Source organism: Ailuropoda melanoleuca, chromosome 14 (assembly GCF_002007445.2).
Source record: "Ailuropoda melanoleuca isolate Jingjing chromosome 14, ASM200744v2, whole genome shotgun sequence".
Classification (NCBI taxonomy): Eukaryota; Metazoa; Chordata; class Mammalia; order Carnivora; family Ursidae; genus Ailuropoda; species Ailuropoda melanoleuca.
Window position 1 is genome coordinate 3,260,741 of NC_048231.1, and position 15,611 is coordinate 3,276,351.

General features: G+C 38.7%; 1 pseudogene; it reads right to left on the reverse strand.

Moving 5' to 3' along the window:
• Positions 1 to 4,119: 4,119 nt before the first annotated feature.
• Positions 4,120 to 4,635, reverse strand: LOC100472482 (annotated as a pseudogene).
• Between the last annotated feature and the right edge of the window lie 10,976 nt (positions 4,636 to 15,611).

Here is a 15,611-nt window from a genome sequence, read left to right on the forward strand (position 1 = left end):
AAGATATATTTGCTGTTTGTATGCTCCTTTTAGGCTTGTGGTTACAAGCCTATGGAATCTGATAAACACTATTTCACATGATTACTATAAAAAAAAGTGCTCCTTTCCATGCACGCCGCTATGTTGAGTATCGCACAACATGGCAGCTGACTTGATGCAAGAGAAAGTACATACAGGCAAGAGGACAAGAGAAAACGCTGCAGCAAGAAGACAATCTTCTTGTAACCTAATCACAGAAGTGACATCCCTTCACTACTTGGTTGGAAGGAATCCCTAGGCCCCACCCACACTCAAGAGAAAGTAATTACACAGGGTGTGAATATCAGGAAGCATCATTGTACGAGCTGCCTGTCACAGAACCATAGGACAACTTCATATGGTACTGTGGGCTCTGGCCTTATACCTTCCTGTCACGCTGCTGGCTAAGCAGGCTCAATGGGCCATGGGAGCATATTAAAAGCCATTCCAACACTATTGTGACATCCAACAATGTCTTAAATAAACATGCAAGTAACTGCAAGCCACCCAAATACACTGCATCAAACTCAAAGAAGATGTACCCCCAACTCATTTGTCCCTCATTTGAATCCCCAAAGTGCCACGGGGTTACTCCAGTACCACCTCACACAAGTGGCCTTAACTGATTACAGTTAAAATATCTTGGTCTCACAAATTTTACAAAAGCATAAGTATGTGCATACATCGGAAGTGGTCAAAGAATTGCTTAAGATTTAGTACTTTCTCCATAAATCTGCCTCTGAATGGAAGCCATCATTACTGACTAGGTTGACATAGAAAAATGAAATAAAGTTGATAGAATTTAGAAGTTACCTTGAAGACCAGTTTCCATTGCTGCTTTTAAGCCCCTAAAAATCACTACGACTTTTCAAAATTTTTATTTTAATTCCGGTTAGTTAACATACACTGTTATATTAGTTTCAGGTGTACAATATAGTGATTCAGTACTTCCATACATCACCCAGTGCTCATCACAAGTGCACTCCTTAATCCCCATCACCTATTTAACCCATTCCTCCACCCCCTTTCCCTCTGATAACCATTAGTTTGCTTTCTATAATTAAGAGTCTGTTTCTTAATTTGTCTTTCTTTCTCTTTTTCCCCCTTTGCTCACTTGTTTTGTTTCTTAAATTCCACATATTAGTGAAATCATATGGTATTTGTGTTTCTCTGACTGACTTATTTCACTTTGCATTATACTCTCTAGCCCCATCCATGTCATTGTAAATGGCAGGATTTGATTCTTGTTTATAACCTCTTTAGCAGTCTATATTAAGTTGATGGTTGTTCAGATTTGAACCCATACTTTACTCCTCTCCTCCCCACGTTTTAGGTACATGTTGTTATATTTTACATTCTTTTATTTTGTGAGTTCCTTGACTAACTTTTTACAGCAATATTCATTTTTATTACTTTTTTGTTTCCTACCTTTATACTGTCACTTTTGCTCTCTCCTTTCCACTCAAAGAGTCCCCTTTAATATTTCTTGCAGGGCTGATTTAGTGGTCATGAACTCCTTTAGCTTTTGTTTGTCAGGGAAACCATTTCTCTCTCCTTCTATTCTGAATGAAAGCCTTGCTGGATAGAGTATTTTTGGCGGGAGATTTTTCCCATTCGGCACTTTGCATATGTCATGCCACTCTCTTCTGGCTTGCACAATTTCTGTTGAAAAAGTTCCTGGTAGCCTTATGGGTTTTCCCTTATAGGTTACTGTCTTATTTTGTCTCACTGCTTTAAAAATGTTTTAATATCACTATATTTTGCCAATTTAATTACAATATGTCTTGGGGTGGATTTGCTTTTTTTATTTTTATGGGAGCTCTCTGTGCCTCTTGGACCTGGAGATCGGCTTTCTTCCCCAGATTAGGGAAGTTTTCACCTATTATTTCTTCAAATAAATTTTCTGCCCCCTTTCCTCTCTTCTTCTTCTTCTGGGATTCCTGTAATATGAATGTTATTATGTTTGATGGAGTCGCTGAATTCCCTAAGTCTATTCTTGTGTTGCATAATTCTTTTTTCTCCCTTTTCAGCTTGATTACTTTGCATTGCTCTGTGTTCTAGATCATTAATTTGTTCCTCTGCTTCTTCCACCTTGTTCATTCCCACAAGCATGTTTCTCCTTTTGTTTATTGAGCCCTTAATCTCTGCTATGTTATTCCTTATTTCTGTGTTAAGGGTCTCATTCATGTCTTTCACTCTTTTCTCGAGTCCAGTGATCATCTTTATGAACATTACTTTAAACTCTCTATCAGGCACTTTTATTTATATCAATTTTGTTTGGATCTCTGGCCATGGCCTTGTCCTGCTTTTTCATTTGGGATCAATTTCTCTGTCTTCTCATTATGTCTAAGTCTCTGTGCCTGTTTCTGTGTTAAGAAAGTCAGCTATATCTCTTGTTCTTAAGGATAAGACTCCTTTGTTGTTGAATATATCCATAGTTCATTCTTTTGCATTGCTGAGTAGTGACCCACTATAGGGATACATTACAATGTTTATCAATTCATATTTGAGTTGTTTCCAGTTTTTGGTTATTATGAATAAAGATGCTATGAACACTATTGTTCAAATCTTTGTGGGAGATGTTTTCCACATCTTTTTTGTTCCTCTTGGACAAATAGATAGGAGTGAAATTACTGGGTCTTTGGGGTAGGTATGTGCTTAATTAACATTATGGGAAACTATCAAACAGTTTTCCAAAGTGATTCACTATTTTGCTCTCCTACCATCAATGGAAGAGTACTCTTGTTTCTCCACATTCTCACTAACATTTGGTTTTGTCAATATTTTTAATTTTAGCCATTCTAATGGGTATAAAATAGCATTTCATTGTGATTTTATTTTGTATTTTCCTGATGACCAATGATGATGTGCACCTTTTCATGTACTGATCATCTGCACATCCTTTGAGAAGGATCTGTTCAGTCTTTTGCCCATATTATACTGAATTATCTTTTGTTATTGATTTGTAGGAATTCTTTATATATTGAAGATAGAGGTCCTTTGTTAATTGTATGTATTAAAATATTTGCGTCTTGTCTATATCAGTCAGGAAGGGGAAACCACATAGTTTGAACAGGAAAAGTTTACTATACTTAAGAATTCTTAAAAATAACGGGATTGAAGACCAAAAGATTGGCCAGTGAAAAATAAAAAGAGCTTTAAAGACTATAGAAATAGTAGTTATAAGGAGCAGATACTATCCCTAGAACTGAGATAAAGTGTCCAAGAAAGAAGCCCCACCAGAGCTGAGATGCAGATCTTGCTGAAGGCACTGGCTATGCTTACCAAATGGCTGACAGAGATGTCACTGTGATGCCACATCAGTACAACTTGCTAGAAATATGCCTCTAGCATGCTGATGAAGGCTGTTCATAGGGAGATGTCTCACTGGAGCACTCTGCTACAAAACTGCCTGAGGGAAGTACCAAGTGAAGCTGCTTGCTACTAGGTGCTGCTGGCCACTGTGCACTATAGCACGTGGTGCTAGAGAAGCTGCAAATACTGCAGGAGCCTGAAGCTTAAATAGGAGTCTGTGAACTGGCATAACAAAGTCCTTTACTGACAAAGGTGGCAATGGAAAAATATATAAATGTCCCAGAGTACATAGAGAAGGGTGAATTTGGAGGTAACAGTCCATAAACTGATAACAGGGACACTGTGGTTTGCCTTTTCATTTTCTTAACTGCTGTCTTTTGATGTGCAAAAGTTTTTATTTTCTATTAAGTCTCCTTTATCAGTGTTTTTCTTTTATGGTTAATGATTTTGTGTACTCCAATAAGTCTTTGTTTAACTCAGATTCTCAAAGATATCCCCTTATGTTTCTTCTAGAAGTTTATAGTTTTAGGGGGTCCTGGGTGGCTCAGTCAGTTGAGTGTCTTACTCTTGATTTTGGCTCAGGTTGTGATCTTGGGGTCATGAGATCTGGCCCTGTGTTGGGCTCTGCGGTCAGCGTGGTATCTGCTGGAGATTCTCTCTCTCCCTCTCCCTCTGCCCCTCCTCACTCTCTCTAAATAAATATATAAAATCTTTTTCCCCCCAAATTATGTCAAATTGATTGTCAGGTTGTCAAATAATCCTTTATTGAAATATTTTCCTTTGTAGTTAAATAGCTGGGCATTCTACTGCACCACTATTGATGTCATCCATGATGTTATGAGAGTGGTGGCCATCAACATTGCAGCCCACAGACTGGGCAGTCCCCAGGATCTCTTTAATGGTTCCAGGGAGTTGTCTGGCTAAAGAACGGTTTTGCATTTGTCAGGCAATATTGACAATCTCATCAAAAGTGGTATTTCCACTGTGCTTAATGGTTTTCTGTCTCTTTCTATCTCTTGGTGGGTCTTTGAAGGCTTTGATAATCAGGATAGAGGCAGAAGATACCACTTCAATCTGGGCCTGTCTGTTCTGAATGGTCAGTTTCACTATAATCCTTAAACCCTTCCAATCACTGGTCACTTTGGCGATGTCATCACCAACATTTTTGGAGACAGACCCAATGGGCCGATCTTCAGGGCCAGGGCAGACCCTGGTGGCACCAACTTTGCCACAAGTGCACCTCAGGTACACAACTTTGATCTCATAGGAGTCGAACTCAGGGGGCATGGTGGAGGCAGCTGGTGTTGGATGAACCTGGATTCTGGATGACCGAAGATAGTTGCACCTTTGCCTCCTCCAAGCCAAAAGCCAAACTCCTTATAATCTTTTTTTTAAAAGTTTATAGTTTTAGCTTTGATATTTAGGTCAATGATACATCTCAAATTAATTTTTGTGAAGTATGTAGGAGTTGAGGTTCATGTTTTACATATATTTACCATTTTGCTGTAGTACCATTTGTTGAGAAGTCTTTCTTTTCCCTGTTGCACCAGCTTATTAGACAGCCCCCTTGCTATCTTCGTAAAAATAATCAAGTGACTACATATGTGAAGGTTTATTTCTGGATTCCCTATTCTGGTCCACTGATCTATTTGTCTATCCTTACGACACCATCACATTGTTTTGCTTATTGTAACTTGACAGTAAATTTTGAAATCAGAAAGTATACATCCACCAATTTTGATTTTTTTCCAAGATTGGGTTCTGTTTTTCCACATAAATTTTAGAATCAACTTGTCAACTTCTAAAAAAAAAAAAATCCCATTGAGATTTTGATTGGGATTGAATTGAATCTATACGAGAATTGAGCTTTTAAATCTATAACCATGGTACATATCTCTGTTCTTATTTTGGTCTTTTAAAATTGCTCTGTGAAATATTTCTTAGTTTTCAGTGTACAGGACTACCAGTTAGTACCAAATTAATGCTTATTGAATTAAAGTCTCTTCTTTCATTTACTACCAGTATATAGTCTAAATCCTTTGAGCACTCCTCAGCATCCAGCCATCATCCTATAATTCCACCTCCGTTACTCTGTTGAAACCACATTTTCCATAGCCATCAGTGGTTTCCTTATTACTTCTTTTTTTTTTTTAAGATTTATTTATTTGAGAGAGGCAGAGAAAGCAAGCACAGGGAGAGGCAGAGGGAGGGGGAGAGAAACCTTAGCAGACTCCACACTGAGTGCAGAGCCTGATGCAGGACTTGATCTTATGATCCTGAGATCATGACCTGAACTGAAACCAAGAGCCAGATGCTTAACCAACTGTGCCACCCAGGGGCCCCTCCTTACTACTTCTAAGTCCTTATTTTCCCTTACCATTCTATAGCTCTTAAAGTCACCTACAACCTCCTCTTTGAAACTCTCTATGCATTTGGCCTTCATTCTACTGCATTATCCTGACTGTCCTTTAACTTTGTTGACTACCCATTCTGACTCTTCTTTGCTTATTTACTCCCTAACCATGAGTGGTCCCTCAGACTCAGCACTCAACTCTGTCTTCTCTTCTTTTTTTTTTTTTAAAGATTTTATTTATTTATTTGACAGAGATAGAGACAGCCAGCGAGAGAGGGAACAAGCAGGGGGAGTGGGAGAGGAAGAAGCAGGCTCACAGCAGAGGAGCCTGATGTGGGGCTCGATCCCATAACGCCGGGATCACGCCCTGAGCCGAAGGCAGACGCTCAACCGCTGTGCCACCCAGGCGCCCCTGTCTTCTCTTCTGCTTACTGCTTCTACCTCATAGAACCAGTTACTCAAAAACTAAATATAAATTCTAATCATCTTCCAAGTGAATGATTTCCAAATTTATATGTATCCCCATCCATCAGTCTTTTGTGGAATGAGTGAGAAATAAATATTATCAGCCCTATCCCTTTCAGGGGTAAACTTGAGTCATATATCTCCAGCTGCCTTCTAGACTCATGAGTCATCATCACCATCTCAAGTATAATATACCAAAGTCTGAACTTACTATCTTCTCTCCTCCTTATTATCTTCAGCTCCTCCTCTTCTAGACATCATCATTGAGGCCTTTACTGTCAGAGCCAATTAGTGAGAAAGTTGTTTCAATTCTTTCCTTTCATAGTTTTCATCTGTCCTGTCTTTTCTACTTCCAGTCACTCTTCGGATTTTGCATAAAAACTCCTCAATTATTACAATTATTTCCGAACTAATTTTCCTGTTTCTGGTCTTCTATCACTTTCATTTCAACTTTCACACCATTGTTTGATTTATCTTTTAAGATCACCTTTATCTCACAACTTCCCTACTCAAACAGTCATCTTCAGTGATCACTCACCTCTGAATTCCTTAACACTTATCCTTTCACATTTTTCAATCCTTTGCCCAGGAATTTAGATGTGTTCTTTATTATAATTCTACTCTGTCCCCTTAGATTTATTTCTATACTAATGTGAACATGTTTTAACTATATTCTTTTAATAAGTTTTCTTCTGTTTCAAAAGTTTCTTGGGTTTTCTCAACCATTTATTTTTCTAAATTAACTTTAAAACATGTTGCTAAGTTATTTTAAAAAACTTGTTGGAATTTCATAATCCCATGTGCTTTATAGATTTATTTCAGGAGAGTTAAGATCTTTATATTTTTTTCATTCAAGAATAAGCAACTTCTCTCCATTTATTCCAGGTTTTTATGTTTCTATTAAGTTTTCCGGTTTTCTTCAGGTGACTGCACACATTTTTAGTCTATCTATTACAAAATATTTAATGGATTTTGTAATCATTACAAATAGATTCTTTTTCTTCCTTCCTTCTTTCCTTCCTTTTTTCTTTCTTCCTTTCTTCCTTCCTTCCTTCCTTCCTTCCTTCCTTCCTTCCTTCCTTCCTTCCTTTCCTTCCTTCCTTCCTTCCTTCCTTCCTTCCTTCCTTCCTTCCCTTCCCTTCCCTTCCCTTCCCCTTCCTTCCTTCCTTCCTTCCTTCCTTCCTTCCTTCCTTCCTTCCTCTATTTCCTATTTAACCTATTGAATTCACTTTATTATAGAGAATCTCAAACAAGATAAACACTTTCTAGGTGATTTTGTGGATTTGGCTTTATATAGATATAGAAACAAAGAAATATAGATATGTGTGTGTAATTTGTTTTGTTTTAAAATAAACAGTGAATGCAGAAAAGTTTTCTCTGATTACATGGCTTGATTTCAGGTACCATACTTCTGAGTGGGTACTTGAACTGCACAACCTAAAGCACAGTTTATATTCTTTGAGAAAATGTGCAAATATCCATGAAATGACTGTATTTATGTCATTCTGTTTCTTGTTACTTGTATTTTTCTTCTAATCTTAATGAAAATCAGAATATTTCTATTCTAATGAGTTAAAAAGAGCAGGCTATTTATTTTCCTGAATGTTATGCACCCAGAGTAAAACAACAAAGACAGTATTAACAAAAGATTTAGTGCATGTTATGTGAATGTGCTCCAAAGTGAAGATTAATAAAACAATGCTTATAAAAGAAGGAATGTTTAAATATATTGGTTATCCTAATATATTATTTACCCTAATTATCTCATTTGTCAGTACTGAAAAAAAATACATATATCTTCTGAAGTTTTTCTAACACTGGAATTTTCCATCAAAGCCAGAGGCAATTACATCCTACTGAGTGCACATTAAAGCAAACTAGAAACAGTTATTAAAATACATATATACCGGGGCACCTGGGTGGCACAGCGGTTAAGCGTCTGCCTTCGGCTCAAGGCATGATCCCGGCGTTATGGGATCAAGCCCCACATCAGGCTCCTCTGCTGTGAGCCTGCTTCTTCCTCTCCCACTCCCCCTGCTTGTGTTCCCTCTCTCACTGGCTGTCTCTATCTCTGTCAAATAAATAAATGAAATCTTAAAAAAAATAAAAAAATAAAATAAAATACATATATCTCTTTGCAGAAATACCAAGAGATGCAATTGCTGGATCATATAGTAAGACTACATTTACTTCTACAAAAAAAACTGCTAAACTGTTTTCCATTCCATTCCATTTAGCTGTACCACTCTGCACCTAACACGTCCCTAAAACAATAAAGCCTATTTTTTTAAAAGGGGAAAAAGAAAGGAAAAAAAATACATCTACCCCAGTTCTGCCAAGATGGAGTACTTTTTTTCTTCCTGGGACCTCCTCCTTGCAACTAAAAAACCCTGGGCATACACAACAAACAAAGATAGGAAGACTCTGAAAGATAGCAAACTGCCCAGGGACCTCAGGACTTGAGGAAAAACATAATGATGAATTCCTGAGTTTCCTTGTTGCCTCCCACATATCCCGGACAAGGAACTGCAGAAGCCTCCAAACTGAAACCATGAACAGGCATAGGCAAAAACCAAAACCAAAACACTTCCATGAAAAATCTGTTTCCCCTCGCCAAAGAACTGAAGGGCCTAAAAACAGAAAAGCTCTGGGCAATACCTACCCCACTCCAGGCAGACATCAGTGGGAAAACCCCACTCCTAAAAATGTTCAAATAGCTCACAGGAAGGCAAGAGAAGACAAACAGAAAAAACAAACAGAAAACAATAAAATGACTGACTTAAGCCTCAACATATCAGTTATTCCCTTAAATGGAAATAATTTAAATACACCAAACAAAAGACAGAGGTTGGCAGAGTGGCTGAGAAAACATCATCCAAAAATATGCTGTATAGAATAAATTCACTTCAAATACAATGACATGAGTAGGTTTTAAGTAAAATAGAGATCAGGTGACATCAAAATGACAGAATAGGAAGTCCTAGCCCTCTTTCCCACCCCCCAACCAACACAGATTTAAAAACATAAATTACAAAATACCTTAATGAGAAGTCCAGAATTCAGTTAAGAAGTTGCAGTATCCCAGGTAAGTAAAAAACCTGAGATCAGCTGCAGTAAAACAGGTAAGAAGAGCAATTTCATTTTTTTGGCATCAGTCCCCCAAACCTGGCACAGCTCATCACAGAGAGAGATTGTGACCCCTTCCCGGGGGGGGGGGGGAGGGAAGAAGGCAGAGTGAGGAGAACATCCAACACCTCCAGGCTTTCAGTGCTGCAAATCAATTAATGTGATATACCGCATTAATAAAATGAAGACTAAAAATCACATGATCATCTCAACAGATGCAGAAAAAGCATTTGATAAAATTCAATACCTTTTCATGATAAAAACTCTCAATATACTAGGTATAGAAGGAATTTATCTCAACCCAACAAAATCTATATATGACAAGCTCATAACAATTTTGAAAGTTTTATTTTGATTTTTTCAGTTTATTTTTTAGGAATTTTCTCGTTATTTAGCATTGAAATATAGTACCTTTGAGGTTACATTTGTTGAAATTTTACAAAGAAGGACTCTACATAAGCCTGAAAAATATAGAAAATTATTAATGGTCCTTACCTGTGGTTAATATTTTGGATTAAAAGAACTTTTACAGGAATTGTATCTAATTATGTGTTCTGCAAAGCACCTATAATTTTATGCCCTTTTTTTTACTCTGAACTTAATATATTTGTATTTGAGTAGACAAATCAAGTAAATTGAACATGCACAAAATTCTTTACTATGAAAATAAATGGTTTCAATGTTTTTTAATAAAAAACTAATTTGTAAAAAAATAAAGTAAAATAATAGAAAGAGATACCAGGGATGCCTGGGTGGCTCAGTTGGTTAAACATCTGCCTTATGTTATCATAAAAAAGTATGCAAACTCATGTACATACACACATATATTCACAAACACATAGGAGTTTTTGTCATTATTTCCCTTTATTAAAAGGGGATTTATATTACACACATTTTTCACTTTGTTTCCTTACTCAACTTTGTGAGAATTCTTTCAAATCAACTGGGATAGCTTTAATTCATTTTTTAATAGATGCGTATTATATATCATAATTATTCTATCACTACCAAATTCATGAGTAGTCACTTGTTTCTGGGTTTTGCCACTAAGAGCAAATTCAGTAAGTGCTTATATGTTTTTATATCCTGAAGGATTTATTTCTATGGAATAAACTCTCAGGCATGAAATTAATGGGTCTGTTAATCTCATTATGAGAGATTTGGTCTGTAGTCTTTTGCTTTCTTTTTCTTTTCTTTTCTTTTCTTTTTTCTTTCTTTCTTTCTTTCTTTTTTTTTTTTTTTTGTGCTGTCTGTCTAACTTTGGTGTAACAGCAGCCTTATAAAATGAGTTGGGAGATGTTTCCTCCTCTTCCATTTTCTAGAACAGATTATGTACAATGGGTGTTAATTCTTTTTTTTTTAAATGATTTTATTTATTTATTTGAGAGAGAGAGTGAGCACAATAAGGGGGAGTGGCAGGCAGAGGGAAAGAGAGAGAAAGAGGATCCTTGCTAAGCAGGGAGCCGGACACAGGGCTTGATCGCAGGACTTTGGGATCATGAGCCAAAGGCAGATGCTTAACAACTGGGCTGCCAGGCACCTCTGGGTGTTAATTCTTTAAATGTTTCATAGAATTTTCCAGTGAGCCTACCTGGGCCTAATGATTCCTTTGGGGGGTGCTTTTTTTTTTTTATAAAGATTTTTATTTATTTATTTGAGAGAGAGAGTAAGCAAGAGAGAGAGAGCACAAGCAGGGGGAGCAGCAGGCTGAGGGAGAAGTAGGCTCCCTGCTGAGCAAGGAGTCTGATACAAGACATGATCCCAGGACCCTGGAATCATGACCTGAGCGGAAGGCAGATGCTTAACCAACTGAGCCACCCAGGCACCCCTGGGGGAGCTTTTCAATTACAAACTAAATTTCCTTTATTGTTGTCAGACTTACTGAGGTTTTCTACTTCATCTTGGTTGAATTCTGATAGTTTGTGATTTTTGAGGAATTCATTCATTTCTTCTAAGTTTATAAAGTTGTTCATAGTTGTGATGGTTAATTTTATGTGTCAACTTGGTTGGACCACAGTGCATAGATATTTGTCCAAACATTATTCTGGATGTTTTTCTGTGGGTGTCTTTGGATGAGATTAACATTTAAATCGGTAGATTTTTATTAAAGCAGATTGCCCTCCATAATGTGACTGGACCTCATCCAATCAGTTAAAGGCCTGAAGAGTACAGAGACTCATCTCTTCTGTCCAAGGAGGAATACTGCACCAGATGGCTTTTGGACTTGGACTACAACATTAGCTCTTCCTGGGCCCCTAGCCTCACTGCCTTCACACTTGAACTGCAACATTGGCTCTTCTCTGGGTTTTCAACTTGGTAGTTTTAGAGTTGAACTGCAGCACTGGCTTTTTCCTGGATCATCATGCAGATTTTGGACTGCCAGCCTCCATAACACATGAGCCAATTCCTTAAAATAAGTCTCTTTCTATACATATACATCTTATCAGTTCTGTTTCTCTGGAGAATCCAACTAATAATTATTTCCTCCTAATGGCTGCAGGACCTGTAGTAATAGTCTCTGTTTAATTGCTAGTATTGGTGATGTGGGTCTTCACTCTTTTTATCTTTGTTGGTATCATTAGAGATTTATCAATTTATTGATTTTTTTAAAAAAACCCAGTTTTTTGTCTTATTGATTTTTCTCTATTGTTTCCAATTACATTAATTTCTGCTCTTCATCATTTTATTCCTTCACCTTGCTTTAGATTTATTTTGTCTTCTTTTTCTAGTTTCTTGAGGTAGGAACTTCAATTATTTAGTTAAGATCTTTTTTTCCTAATATTAGCATTTGATACTCAGCACTGCTTTAGCTGCATCCCCCATATTTTCATATGTTGCATTTTCACTTTCTTTCAGTTCTATGTATTTTTAAATTTTTCTTTGAGACTTCCTCTTTGATTTATGGATTATTTAGAAGTGTGTTATTTTATTTCCAAGTGTTTGAAGAGTTTCCTAACCATTTTTCTATTATTGATTTCTACTTTGGCTCCATTATGGTTACAGAATGTACTCTGTTTGATTTCAGTTCTTTTAAGCATGTTGATATATTTTCTGTGGCCCAGGATATGGTCTATCTTGGTACATGTTTCATGGGCACTAGAAAAAAAATGTGTATTTCGCTGTTGCAGGCAGAGCATCCTGTATATTTCAGCTAGATCCTGCTGGTTGATTGTGTTGTTCAGATCTTATAGTTTGCCATCTAGTAGTTGTTTAGTAGTAATTGCTGAGAGTGGGATATTTAAGTCCCTAGTGTGCAATTATGGATTTGTCTATTTCTCCGACCAGTTTTTGTTTCATAGTTTTGGGGCTCTGTCGTTTGGTGTATACACATTTAAGATTAAGTCTTCCTAATGAATTGATCCTTTCATCATGTGTAATGTGCCTCTTTGTCTCTTGTAATTTTTATTGTTTTGAAGTCTATCTTATCTGATGTTAATATAGCCACTCCTGCTTTAAAAAAAATAATGTTTGTATGGTTTTTTTTTTTTTTCAGAAAGACGGGGCACAAGAAGGGGAACAGCAGAGGGAGAGGGAGAAGCAGGTTCCCCACTGAGCAGGGAGCCCGATGCGGGGCTCTCTCCCAGGACCCTGGTATCATGACCTGAGCCGAAGGCAGATGCTTAACTGACTGAGCCACCCAGGCACCCACAGAAACACTTTAAAAAGCATCAAGTTATCTGTTTTTGATAGTTTGGTAGTAACAACCATTAAAACCTTTAAGGGCTGGCACATTTTATAGAGGTCAATTGTAATAAACTTCTCAACTTGTTACATGATTGTTTTCCCTTTTGAGTCAATTTTGATAATTATTTTTTTAGAAAATCATTCACTCCATCCAAATAATCTTGTCAAATCTTCCCATTTTGCAAGAGAAGCTTGAAAGAAGAAGTCTTATTAATACTCCTTTTATTAAAAATAATGTTAGACTTAAATTCATGTTAATAGCTTATGTAATCACAGTACAATGATTACAACCAGAAAATTGGGGCGCCTGGGTGGCTCAGTTGTTAAGCATCTGCCTTCTGCTCAGGGAGTGATCCTGGCGTTCTGGGATCTAGCCCCACAACAGGCTCCTTTGCTGGGAGCCTGCTTCTTCTTTTTCCACTCCCCCTGCTTGTCTCTCTCACTGGTTATCTCTCTCGCTGGCTGTCTCTGTGTCAAATAAATAAATAAAATCTTAAAAAAAATAAAAATAAAACCAGAAAATTAACACTGATACAACAGTATTAACTCATGTGCAGACCTTCAAATTTCACCAATTGTCCCCCTAATATACTTTTTTCTGAAACAGGATCTAATCCATATACCCCATTGCATTTAGTCATTTCTCCTTTGTCCTGATTTTAGCAATTACTTGTAACAGAGTGCAAGATTAACAAGACCCTCAGACCTCCAGTTTGCTACTTCTGGACAAGCAAGGCATGGCTGAAACTTATGTCTTATGTGTTATCAGCAACAGCTGTCCTGGAACTCAAGTCAATGTGGGGATGGAGGAGCTGACAGAGTGTAGAGGAGTAAGAGTTCATTACATCTCTTCTTTCCTTAGTTTGCCAGATGGATCTTTTTTGTACTTCTTGCATCATATGGAAACCAGTTTTTATTTGCTTATTCTGGGATTCCCTACATCTTGCATGGCCTAGCATATAGTACATGTTGAATACTTGTTAAATAAATGAGTGAATTCTGACAAGGACAAATGCTTGCTGTTCATTTGGGAAAAGTTTCTACTAGCAAGAATGTATATATGCTATATTGTCATGGACATGATGTTTTTGTTTATCTATAATCTATTTTCCCTTGTTGCAGAACAGGAATCTCATTTTCCCTTTAGAAACTATTTCCCCTGACTCCATGCAATCTTGGTAGAACCATCGATCAAGATACCAGGGAGTGACCACATGACCTAGGTTAGGCCAATCAGGCTTTACTGGAAACGCTGAGCAGGGAGCCTGTCCTGGGGCTCAATCCATTGACCCCAACAGCATGATCTGAGCTGAAATCAAGAGTTGGAGGCCCAGCCAACTGAGCCACCCAGGTGCCCTATATATTAATACAACAGTGAGATGAGATATAGCAAAGGATTCTGTACTATTTTTTTCATGAAAAAAAAATTAGTTCATTTTAGAAAACAATGATTAGTCATTTTTTCAAGTTACCACATTAACATTTACTAAATTTAATATCACCTTCTTAAATAGACAGTATATTAATCTGAAAATATGCATTATAAAAATTTTACCTCTAGGGGGGAGGTTAAGATGGCGGAGGAGTAGGGGACACCTTTTTCAGCCGGTCCCCTGAGTTGAGCTGGATAGGTACCAGACCAGCAGGAATATCCACGGAATCAGCCTGAGACGCAGGAAGATACATCTGGATCTCTACAAATGAACATCTCCAGCGCTGAGTATCGAGGTACGAAGCGGGGAGCCGTGAAACCGCGCACAGATATCGGAAGCTAAACAGAAGGGGGAGGGAGCCGCCGTGTCAGGGCGCCGGGAAGCGGTAGCCACCTGCAAGGGGGAGTGGACAGACCGCGGACCCGCACGCTTGAGACAGCAGGCTGAGAAGGGAGCTCCGGGAGCGCACGCGGGAAGGCTGGCGGTTGGCGGGCCACCTGCACGGGGGAGCAGGCGGACTCGCGGACAGCACCCGTGAGACACCAGACTGAGACGGGGAGCTCCGGGAGCCCGCGCGGGGCGGCTGGCGGCGGGCGGGGTTGGAAACACAAAGGACAGAGACGTGCCGGCCCTGGAAGTGAGGGCTGGGACGCCGGGTGTGGGGCGCACAGCCCGGGATGCTGCAGGGTTGAGCAGCACCAACAGAAACAGAGTTAAAGTGGCCAGAACATCAGTGGAGAACGATCCGCGATCCCTCTGTTCTGAGACAGAGGCTGAATTTCAGCCGCTGCTGCTCTCTCAGAAGAGGCATAGCAAACCGCCAGGGAAAGCCGCCAGAGAACAAAAGCCCGGAAATACCGGCTCACAGGGTGCCCATCCCCATCCCCCCTCGCAAGGGACACAGAGACTCTACCCAAACAGGGTTTTCTGAGTACCTGCAGGCAGGCCCCTCCCCCAGAAGGCAGGCTGAAAAATCAAGAAGCCCACAACCCGGAGCGCCTGAGTGGCGCAGTCACCAAGCACCTGTCTTCGGATTAGGGTGTGATCACAACGCTCCGTAAGGAGTCCTTCATCGGGCTTCTCCACCGGGAACCTGCTTCTTCCTCTCCCACTCCTCTGCTTGGGTTCCCTTTCTTGCTGACTGTCTCTCTCTCTCTCAAATAAATAAATAAACTCTTTAAGGAAGAAGCCCACATCCCTAAGATCTCTATAAAACA